The following is a 12,003-nucleotide window of genomic DNA, read 5'->3' as shown; positions in this document are numbered from 1 at the left end:
ACAATTTAAGCAAAAGGGAAATAAAGGTAGTGTATTAGAAAATTAATAGAATTGACAGAGGGCTAATTACTCCAAAAAAAAAAAAAAAAAAAAAAGATATATAGGAACCAAGGAGAGTGGAGCATCCAGAACTTCATTCTAGGTTATGATGTAGGAACTACTTTGTTAGGATGTTGCTGGACACAGAAAGTTCTTCTGGTACCTCTGTCATTAGGAACAGTGTGCACCTAGTCCTATTGTATTAGGGTCAGGATAAATTCTAGCCTGTTCATTGTGTTCTTTTGTGTCACTTATTCTAAATTTATTATTCCAGACAATGCCATTAATCTATTATTCAAGCTTAGGTCACCTTCTCTAGATATAAGGATATGAGGAGAGTAAGCATCTGGCTTTTTGCCTTTCACAGAAATAGAGCCCTTCCTCTTGCCATGATTCACCTAGTAATAGATTCATATACTGGATATATAAAGAGAACAAAAAAACAAATGCACACTATGTACTTTTACATATTTACTTCTAGTTTGTTCCACGTGCCAGTAGCCATTCCAAAAGTGCTTTCTTATATATAATTTTCAAACTTGATTTTTTTGCTTTTTTCTTGACTCACTACTATAGTTTCTATCTCTAAATTTAATGCTCATTATTTTGAGGTCAGAGAAAAGTTTACTTCCTTAATCTGGTCTTGACCACATCTCTGTCTTAATGGCCTTTTGTCATATAAGACCATTCTCTTTCTACATAGGATCTAGAAGATATTGGGTATTTCAACCCTGCAAAGTTCCAAATTTCTGAAATCTTTGTATTTCCTTTTATTTTTACTTGAAAATCAGTCTTACTTCATTGCTTTCTTCTAATACTTTTATAAACACACTTGCATCAACCAACATATTCTCCTAATTTATTTATGTTTTCAAACTTCTTCACTTATGCCGATGTGCTTAGGGGGGGACATTGTTGTTAAGTGCCACCAAGTCATTTCCAACTCATAACATCCTTGTCTGTATAGGTTTTTCAAGGAACAGTTGGTAGATTTGAGCTGTCAACCTTGTGGTTCGCAGTCTGTGCTGATTCTACTGGGACACACCAAGAATGGGCACATTATCTACCTTAAAAGATATCACAGGTGATAAATTGGCCTAAAGTTTTCCTTGTCCCATATCAAATTAAAAATCAATCAACACACTATTTTTATTGTTATGATAGCACTGTACTTTAAACTACCGCTTTTTGTATTGGTGGTGGTGGTTGTGTGCCGTGGAGTTTGTTCTGACTCATAGCGACTCTGCATAGGGTTTCCGAGGCTGTAAAGCTTTACCGGGAGCAGAACGCCTCATCTTTCTCCGGCGGAACCGCTGGTAGTTTCAAACTGCCGACCATGAGATTAACAGCCTGACTCTTAACCACTATGCTACCAAAGCTCGTTGCTTTTTGTATTAAGGAATACTAAACTAATAGTTATTAAGTACTATCAAGTATGTTCTGACTCATGTCAACCTTGTATATGGTTTCTGAGGGGCAGCTAGCAGCAGCACGAGCAGCTGATCTTGTGGTTCGCAGTCCAGTGTTTATTCTTAAATTCAAGATTAAGCCCGATAAGAGTAATTTACTATATAGGTGTGGCACTGTGGGTTAATGCGCCAGACTGCAAAGCTGTTTGAACTGCAAGGTCGGTGGTTCAAACTCACCAGCTGCTCCTGGGAAACCCTACACAGGGTTGCTATGGGCCGGAGCCACTCAATGGCACTTAACAAAAACAGTTACTATATAGGAGTCCTGGTGTGGTGTTGTGGGTTAATGCGCTGGACCACAAAGTGGCTTTGAGCCATAAAGTAGATGGTTCAAGCTCATCAGCTGGTCCTGGGAAACCCTATCCAGGGTTGCTACGAGAAGGAATTGACTCAATGGCACTTAACAGTAGTTAGGGCTGGATTTTGGAAAGGATAACAAAGGGCAGGGCCTTTGTTCTACAAAGTCATTCAAGTCATAAGACAGAGGATCCATCAATTTTAACACATGGCTCCCAGTATCATCCTAGGTAGCACTATACATCTTCAAAAGAGGAAGAAAAAGTGATGGAGAGTATACAACTGATAACTTCATATGGTTCTTCTACGCATAGTCCTTGTAACTTCCATCAAACGACTTTTTCCTAATAGCTTTAGGTAAGAAAGGTGGGAGAAGATGCTGATTGCATAATATGAATCATTTGTGATTGTTAACAGAGTTAATTGTGATTTTAAAAACTTGGAACTCAAGCTGTGTTTAAAATGAGTCCTCTCAGAAGCAGAATGGGGGCATCTCACTACCATCAAAGAATAGTGAGGAGTAGAGCATGTCCTTTAGATCATGAGATCTCTGTGCAGTGAGCTTCCTCTACCCAAGGGCAGAAAGTTGTGACACCAGAGCTGTGGTAGAGAAGCAGGAGCAGCAGTAGAACCAAGTACCAGAATATGAGACAGCAGTTGGCTTCTCAGCCTGAAGATCAAGTAAAACTGAATGACTTTGGGCAGGAGGTTTATATGAAGAATGGGATGCCTCCAGGCATTTAATTGGGGAAGCTAGAACCGAGTACCTTGAGGCTTATGGTGGAGTGGTGTGCCTGTGAGTATTTACCTGCAGTCCTAAAAGAGCTTTGTAACATTGTTGGAGCAGAGGAGAGGAGAAGGGGCCAATAGCTGAGAGCCTGAGGTCCAAAGAGCGGCCTGATTGTGGGCATGGCTTGGAAGAGGCTGTCCTGACTGAAAAAACTATAGCCTGGATATTTCTGGTACTGCATTGTTATCTGTTATCTTCCCTAATAAGCTCCAGAAATGTGAATATTGTGTATGAGTGCTGTGTGGCTGTTGCAATGAATTATTGAACCAGTTGAAAAATAGAGTGTGACATGGGAGGGATAGCTTGGTGCTACATTTTCACAGGGATTCTAAGAAGAGTGGGGTATAACACTCCTACCCACTTTTATTGTCCAGAATGGGTTCACAAGACCCCATATAGATATAAAGGGTCTGAAAAGAAAATCATGCTGCCTTGGCAGTAGTTTTTCAATAGCTTTATGTTATTGAAAGTGGAAGAGAAGCATAAATCATTGTTGGATAAACAGTGTTGCTGGTGTTGTTAAGTGCCATGGAGTCTGTTCCAACTCGTAGTTCCAAGGAGCAGCTGTTGAGTTTGAACTGCCAACCTTTTGGTCCAGTACTAATCCTACAGTACCACACCAGGAGTCTCTGTCAAAACGTAGCAAATCATAAAACATTCAATAAAAACATATTTATTACTTTTTCAAGTCTTAGGTTGGAGAAGAGCTCTCAAGATGGTCTTTTAGAATTCATTTGGCACCTATTCTGTGCGGTGACTTGGATATTTTCTTATCTATGTATATTAGATTACTCTGTCTTCCTTCTTCATTGCCCAATAAGAAGACCATAGAAGAATTGATGCTTTGAGTTACAGTTTTGAAAGGGAGCATTAAAAGTACCATGGGCTTCCAGAAGGACAAATATCTGTGCTGGAAGAAATACAGCCAGAATGTTCCTTAGAAGCCAGGATGGCCTGACTTCATCTCATACTTTGGACATATAATTAGGAAAGACCAGTTCATGAAGGACATTATGCTAGGTAAAGTGGAGTGTCAGTGAAAAGCAGGAAAACCCTAGTGAGATAGATTGGCACAGTGGCAGCATCAATAAGCTGTGTGATTGGTGTAGGATGAGGCAGTGTTTCCTTCTGTTGTCCAAACCCACTGACTCTGTGGCATCTAACAATGTATGTTATAATTAATGTAATATCAGGTCAACCTCATTGCCACTTTAAAAAGCATAATATCCTTCTCCCAGGATTGGTCTCTCCTATCAACAGGTCCAAAGTAGGAGAGAACAAGTCTCACCATCCAGACTTCCAAGGATCACTCTGGTTGTACTCCTTCCAATATAGACCTGTTTGTTGTTCTGGCAGTTTATGGTGTCTTCAATACTGTTCTCCAACACCACAACTCAAATGCATCAATTTGTCTGTAGTCTTCCTTACTCATTTCCAACTTTCATGTGCATATGCATCTATTGAAAATACTATGGCTTGGGCTACGTGTACTTAACCATGATTGGGAGGGTGGTGCAGGACTGGGCAGTGTGTTTTGTTCTGTTGTGCAGAAAATGACTGAGTTGGAACCTATTTGACAGCACATAACAACAACAACAAATGGTTATACAGAAAGAAATAAAAATGGTACAACATTAATTATCTGGGCTTCCTGTACAAGGAACTAGAAAAAGGAGAACAAATGAAGCCCAAAACAAATAGTAGAAATAAAACAAAAATGATAGGGGGGAAAATCAATTAAAAAAAGGAAAGTGACAATAGAAAAACACTAGAGAAAATAGTGAAACTGAAATCCACTATTTGAAAAGATAAACAACAATGATAAATTCTAGACTGGGTGATCAAGAAAAGAAAAATAGAATATACAAATTATTAATATAAGAAATCTATTGTAGGATTAAATTAAAAAAAAATATTTATGACCCAGAATATGGTATATTTTGGCAAATTCTATATGTATATTTGAGGGGGTAGAATATGCCTTATAGCTGAAGTAATACAAGAGTGATTAAAAAATTATCCACACTCTGGCTGTGGAATTTATTTTAATCAATTTTCAGAAAAGACAAATACTTTATTTTTTGACATAATCTCTTTCATTTTCAATACACTTTGTCCATCTGTTAACAAGCTTTCATATTCTCTTATTAAAAAAAATGCTTAGGCTGAGCTGCAAGCCACGAATGCACCACTGTTTTCACTTCTTCAGCATAGGTGATTCTTCATCCTTGAAGGGCTGCTTTCAGGATGGAAATTCAATGGAGCAAGATCAGGACTGTAGGAAACATGATTTAACACCTCAAAACAAAGTTTTACGGAATGTCAACAGTGTGGGCAGAGGTGTATACATGTGCATTGTCATATATAATTACAAAGGATAACAGTCCTCTGTGTTTAGTCTGAGAAAGTTTAGATTTCAGCTCTTCAGTGAGCATCTGACTGTAAGAAACACTGTTGATTGTTGAACATTTTCCTGATAGAGTTCCAATACTGGCTCTTGAGACTCCCAGAAAACTGTAAGCATCAATTTTCCAGCTGATGTTTGACTTTTGAACTTTTTCTTGTTCAGCGATTGAGAATGTTTCCACTTCATACTCTGATGTTTACTCTCAGGCTTATTATGATGAATCCATGTCTCATCACAAGTAACATACAATTTTATTTTATTTTTTAGTTTTTATTGTGATTTGAGTGAAAATTTATAGGACAGATCATCAGTTTTGCATTCAACAAATCATATACTTTGTTTCATTACAATGATTATAATCCCCTCTATGCACCATCAGTTAACAGTATTTCTCTCTGTTTATTTTAGTTCTTTTTCTTTCTTTATTTTTTTTAAATACTCAGGCATATATAATAATTTAAACCACCAAAGGTCACATTCTGCAAGTCTGCCTCCTGGCCACCAGCTACCAGTTCCTCTCTTTCCCTGAATCTAGAGTCCTCAGCTGCTCACTTTCTCAATGTCCCCATCTCTGCCTCCATATCTGGTGCCAATGCTTTCCTGGATAGGATCCCGCATTCCACTTGTGCTCTTCCCCCTTGATGGTCCTAGAGTCCGATGTTTCTTGACTGTAAGATTAACTACTCCCCTGTTATTGTTATAAAATTTCTATATTTACAATGTGACAGTTGCAATTAGTCATAATAACAATTACTATTGATTCATAAGAATCTTATCCCCATCTCTTTTCACCAGACTCATCTAGACAAGATAAAAACTATTCAGTGGGGCCTCTATCTTCCACCCCCACACTCTTAAACTAAACTTCCTCTTTAAAAGTTGTAAGCCTGTCACTTTATGCCTTTATCGCCCCCTCATTTTAGGTAGCCAGTGTCTAAGTTGCCTGTCCCTATCTACCCTGTGTACAGAGGGGATAGCATTGATACTTGCTGTGAAAACTCCTTCCCTCTCTATTGGTATTTTGAGCTACTACATCCATGAGTGTATGTCAAGTTCATCAGTTTGTAGCAATTTAACTTGTTTCCATTACCAAAACAATTTTAGTTGAGTTCTGATTATCAAGCCATCGAGGATAGGTCAAATGGGTATTCTTCAAGTTTTGGTGTTCTTGTGCATCTCCCCTCACTTCATATCAGCTGGATGCTTCACTCTCAGCTCTAGCCCTCTGTGGCTATGTCCTTGTCCATGGGTTCAGGTGTCTCAAGGTCTCACCACACTTTGGACCAACAAGCCCTTCCTCTTCTTTCTCTCATCTCCAAGTCAACGGGAGTCTAAGAAACATGGTTGCACTCAGCCCATTTCTTCATTTTTACCTTTCCCCCTCTTCCACTCACCAGTAGACCAACATGGTTTCCAGCAAGCTTACATGCCTGCTCATGTGTTCCTTTTGAGTTTTAGTCTTAGAGGGGAATATGTCCTGATGGGACTTGATTGCTTGCTTTGATGGCTTCCCAGGGAACAACTTGCTTATTCTTGTAGTAGCCAATCATACTGCTATATTTGTTTTGTGTTTTTACTGCTGATCTGTCTTTGAAGATATATCTTCTGTTGCTCTAGCTGTTTCAGGATGGTCTGTTTGTCATTTCTAATGGAGTGTCCCACCTCAGAAAGTTCTTGATGGTGCTCAGGATTCCACCTAAGGTCCTATACACTGCAAAGGCTCTACAAGAAGCATTTTTCACTGGACAAGTTCTAGAATCCCTTTTAGGTATTCCATTCAGTTATAAGCTTACAAGATTTCTGTAATCATGTTTCCTGGCTTTACTTTCTATACCACTCAAGTGTTCATTTTACAATACTAGGCAAGGGAAACCAATATTCATAAGGCAGTCAAACATCTTTGTATTATTTCCTCTCTTCAGACTATGCCTCGATCCCTGTATCACAGATCCCTAATTGTTCCATTTAGCCCATGCAAACCTGTCTCAGTGTTCCCTTATCTACCTTGTTCTTCCATCCCTTCCCCTTCTTGTGTATTGCCCTCCGCAATGCCTGAATTATGATGTGTCTGCCCCGTACCCTCTATTGTTGCCTCTATCCACCTCACCCAAACCTTCCCGCCACACCCCCACCAGTAACCAACAAAGGATTTCCCTCCCTCCTTTGAGTATGGGTATCTTTTCTTAAGCTTTTACAATAATGGTTTTATGGAATATTTGTCCATTTGTGATTGACTCATTTCACTCAGCATAATGTCCTCAAAGTTCATCCATGTTATGTGGTGGCTTGTAGCTTACTTGTTATTCTTCAAGGTAGCATAATAGTCCATTGTGTGTATATACCAAAGTTTGTTTATCCATTTTTCCTTTGATGGGCACTTAGGCTGTCTCCATCCTTTTGCTATTGTGAATAGTTCTGCTGTGAACATTGGTGTGCATATATCTACTCATGTTATGGCTTATATTTCTTGTGGATATATACTGAGTAGAGGAATTGCTGTATCATAAGATATTTCTATTCCCAACTTTCTGAGGATGCGCCATACTTTTTTCCAGAGTGGTTGGACCATTCCTACCAGCAATGCAGGTGGGTCCCAGTCTCTCCACAGCCTCACCAGCATTTATTGTCCTCTGCATTTTTTGACTTTGTTTTTATTGCAGGTGTGTGATGATATCTCATTTTTGTTTTGATATGCATCCCTCTAATGGCAACAACAACAACAAATGGCTAATGGAGCATTGGTGTGGTGCTGTGGGTTAATGTGCCAGACTGCAAAGCTATTTGAACTACAAGGTCGGTGGTTCAAACTCACCAGTCACTCCTCGGAAACCCTATACGGGGTTGCTAAGGGTTGGAACCAACTTGATGGCACTTAACAACAACATCAATGGCTAATGATCATGAACATATCTTCATATGTTTGTTGGCTGCCCAGATGTCTTCCTTGGTGAAGTGTCTATTCATGTCCTGTGCCGATTTTTAAATTGGGTTATTTGTCTTTTTCTTGTAGAGGTGTTATAGTTTCCTATGTTGTTGTTGTTGTTAAGTGCCGTCGAGTCGGTTCCGACCCATAGCGACCCTGTACAGGGTTTCCGAGGGTGTAAATCTTTACGGGAGTAGAAAGCCTCATCTTTCTCCCGCAGAGCGGCTGGTAGTTTCGAACCGCTGACCTTAAGGTTTGCAGCCCGATTCGTAACCACTACGCTACCAGAGCTCCTTAGGTTTTAGAAATTAATCCCTTGTGTGATATGTCATTGCAAGAGTTTTTCCCATTTTGTGGGTTCCCTTTTTACTGTTTGAACCAGAGAAACCAGCCAGGACTTCCAGAACAGGTAAGGCCCTAAGGCCCAGGTTAAAGCCTATGGACAGAAGTGGAAGGCTGATTCCCTTTCAAGGTTTCACTTAGAGGTCTCAGTCAGGAACTCCCCTAAAGGGGGTGGAACAGCCATAAACTCTGTGTAGTTCCACGGCTTCAGCTACTGAATACTTAGGTGATATGGGAAAATCTCATAGTGGCTCAACAGTCTTAGAATGTATGTTAATGAATTGTTTTTTCCAAAAAGGGAGGTCTTGTGTGCAGGAGTGTTTAAGTGTGTCTGGTACCAGGCTTGTAGCAAATCTCATACAGCTTAAGGAGATGGTCCCCACTGATGGCGTGGAGTGGACTCCTGGTTCGAAACTCTCCAAAGCTAAGAGATGCTTGAAAATTCTTACGAGAGGAACAGCAAAGTCTAGATGCAATCTGTCTGTTGTGAAAGCACCCATGAGTGGACCTCTGGCCGCTTGGACAGGTGGCTCAGGAGCACAGTAGCCAAACACTCCAAGCAGCACTGCCAAGACTCTTTACTTGAGAGTCTTCGGCCCTGTGTTTCCTGTACTCACCGTAGCCTTCACGTTTGAGATCCCCTTGCTTTATTCTGGTTGTGCACATTGGGCCATGGTAGACAGGAAGTAATTTCCTAAAAGTGACCCTTCTGTTTCTGTTAAAGTTAACCTCTGTATCTAAAATAAAAATACAAGGCTCAATCTGAAAGAAAAGCACTGTAAAATGTAATTTTAACTGGTTTCTATATGGGTACCCTCCTATGACATCAAAGGAAATGGTGTTTTACTGTACTACAGCTTGGCCAATGTATGATCTAGATGATGGGGAGAATAACCTTTGAATAGATCTTTAAAATTATTATATCATCTTACAGCTTGAATTGTTAAACCACTGTGTCAGATTGTTTATTTGTTTGTAAAATTACTATGTTTTTGTCCTGTATTTATGTTTAAGAAAATGAAAACAACCTGGAATTCCAAGAATATGTAAGTTATATCATGTATATGTACTATAATACATTTATACTGCTAATATGAAAGCCAGGCAGAGGGAAAATGAATACAGATGAGTATTAGGTGAAAACAGTTCTAAGCAGACCTGTACATGAATATACAAAGAGATATGAATGATTACTTTTTTGTGAAATATAGCTCTTGATTGTAAAATTGTCTTATTACAACTCTTGGTACACCAGCAGCTGCCATTAGAGAAAATTATAATTTGACCTAGTGAAGCTGCCCGGCCCTATGCAGCTGCTGAGGAAAGCAGTTTGGAAGTGATTTCTCTATACCATATCCTTCAAGGGACCCATTTCAGTAGAGGGCTACCCAGAACAGAGGCAGGGCAATACCCCCTCTGCAAATGCCCATAGGATTGAATCTGGAAGGGCAAGCTGCTGAATATTACTGGGTACATACTTCTTTCTGTATCTTGGACTTGTTAAATAGGAAAAATTCAAATCCTTCTTATTGAGATGTTGCTGTTCAGTGCTGTTGGGTCGGTTCTGACTCATGGTGACCTTGTGTGAGTTTTCCGAGGAGCGGCTGGTGGGCTTGAACCTCTGACCTTGAGGTTCAGATGGACTTGATAGTCCAGTGCATTGACCCACAGTGCCACACCAGGATGACCCAACCAAAATAACAAATTTAATAACCACTATTTTTGCTACCCATCATCCTAATTGGGCAGATATTCAGGCTCTGTTGACAATGCTCCTGACCAGGGATGAAAAAGGCTGGTTTGAGATAAGGCATGGGACAAAGCAGCACTCATCCATGGAGAAAAACCTGAACGGGACCCTTGCCCCAGTCAAGGCAATTCCTCTAGTTGACACAAATTAAAACCTAAATGGGCCTGCCACAACTGGAGCACTAAAAAAGGTACATTCTCATACTAAAAAAGGGAGTTCCTAAACAAAGGACTTGAACTTGATATGGGCAGTTTAGCAGAAGCCAATTGAGGACCCCTCTGAATTCTTTAAATGAATCTACCAGGCTTACTGTAAGTACACAGACACTCATCCTGAGAACTCAGCAAATATCTGAATGGTTAACATAATTTTTATCTCCCAAAGCACACCCAGGATAAAAAAAAAAAAAATGGCAGAAATTTGACAGGGCAATTGGTGTGAATCCATCCCAACTGGTGGACATCACCTTCAAGGTATTTAAGAGCCGAGAGCATGAAAAGTCTCGGGCTGTAACTGTCTTCCTAAAAGACCACTAGAGGTAAGCCTGTGGGACCCCAGGGAGCACCCCTGAAAGGAACAAGGGCCATAAGCAAGGACCGGTGTGCTTATGCAAAAACCTGGACACTAGAAAAATAAATGCCCAAATCTCAGGGGAGGATCTGGTAGAAAAAGCCATCCAACTCAACAGATGGTTGAACAAGCTTCATTGTCTGCAGAAGACTAATGGTGTCAGGGGGTAAGGGGCCCAGCATGATTTGGCATCAACCCCTGTCACCCCTATCGCCCCCACCCCTGGAACCTCAGCTGAAAATAACAATGGGGAGCAGACTGTTATTGTTCCATTCAGTGATGATGACTGAGATCTCAAGGAAACCTAAAGACCAGTTCTTCCTGAAACCCCTGGACTGCATCATTGGGGAAAAGAAAATAACTGTCTGGTCCTCTCACTGGGCAGGCCAGGACCTGCTTCCAAAGTTGCCATGTTCAAACAGCTTTCTGAAACCAAAAGTCTGCAGATGGAGGTTCCTCATGAACATGCCTGGCAATTACTGATTCAAATTCAGGGAAGTGGTAACATTGGCCTCAGGAAATCGACAATCAGGTAAACCCCTCATGTGGACTAGCAGAATTCCAGGAAGAGTCAACAAGCATCCCCTGTTGAGGTCTGATTGAAGCCTAGAAACTGACCATCCCACAGAAACCAATATCCTCTCAGGAAAGAGGCCGAGAAATTCACTCTAGCCAGTTCCTCCCCAAACCCATCAAGCCATCTCCCTGCTGCAAAAAAGGGAAGCCAATGGCTCACAACAAAACAGATAGGCAATACCAGGCTATTTTACTGGACAATTTGAATATTACCCTGTGAATTATGGGACAACTAAACCTGCCAACTGTCTCCCTGATGTGGCAACTGGAGGGCTGAACCATGATTGCATAGAAATCATTGACCAAGTATTCTTCAGCCAACCTGACCTGTCTAACTGTATCTGGTGGACTTAGACATTGTTCGTGAACAGAAGTAGTTACATGTAATAGTAATCTTACAAGATCAGACAGAGGCAATAGCCCTCCTACCGGGATCTCAGCTCAAAAAGCTGAAATGATTGCACTAACGAGGACATTAGAAATGTTGGCAAGAAAGACTGAATGTGTACCCAGAGGAATTTAGTAGAACTGAGGCAGAAGGATTGGAGAGAGGGGTTAAAGAATTAAAAGTAGATGACAATGGAATTGTTCTGGTTCTGAGAAGCTAAAAAGGTAAATGGTAATAGAATGGTTCTGATTCTTTGAAAACTAGTACCTGCTCTTCTTAAGTGAGTCCATGAAATGACCCACTACAGAAAGAGGCCCTGGCTTAGTTCATTAGGCCTTGGCTCTAGGGCAAGAAATTAAAAAAAAAAAAAAAAAAAAAAAATCATCCAGGATAATAGCTCTAACTGTTTGACCTGCCTCAAGAACAATCCCAAGACAGGCTGTCCTGCACCA

Source organism: Chrysochloris asiatica, unplaced genomic scaffold, assembly GCF_000296735.1.
Source record: "Chrysochloris asiatica unplaced genomic scaffold, ChrAsi1.0 scaffold00058, whole genome shotgun sequence".
NCBI classification, from domain to species: domain Eukaryota; kingdom Metazoa; phylum Chordata; class Mammalia; order Afrosoricida; family Chrysochloridae; genus Chrysochloris; species Chrysochloris asiatica.
Note: the sequence above shows the minus strand (reverse complement) of the source record.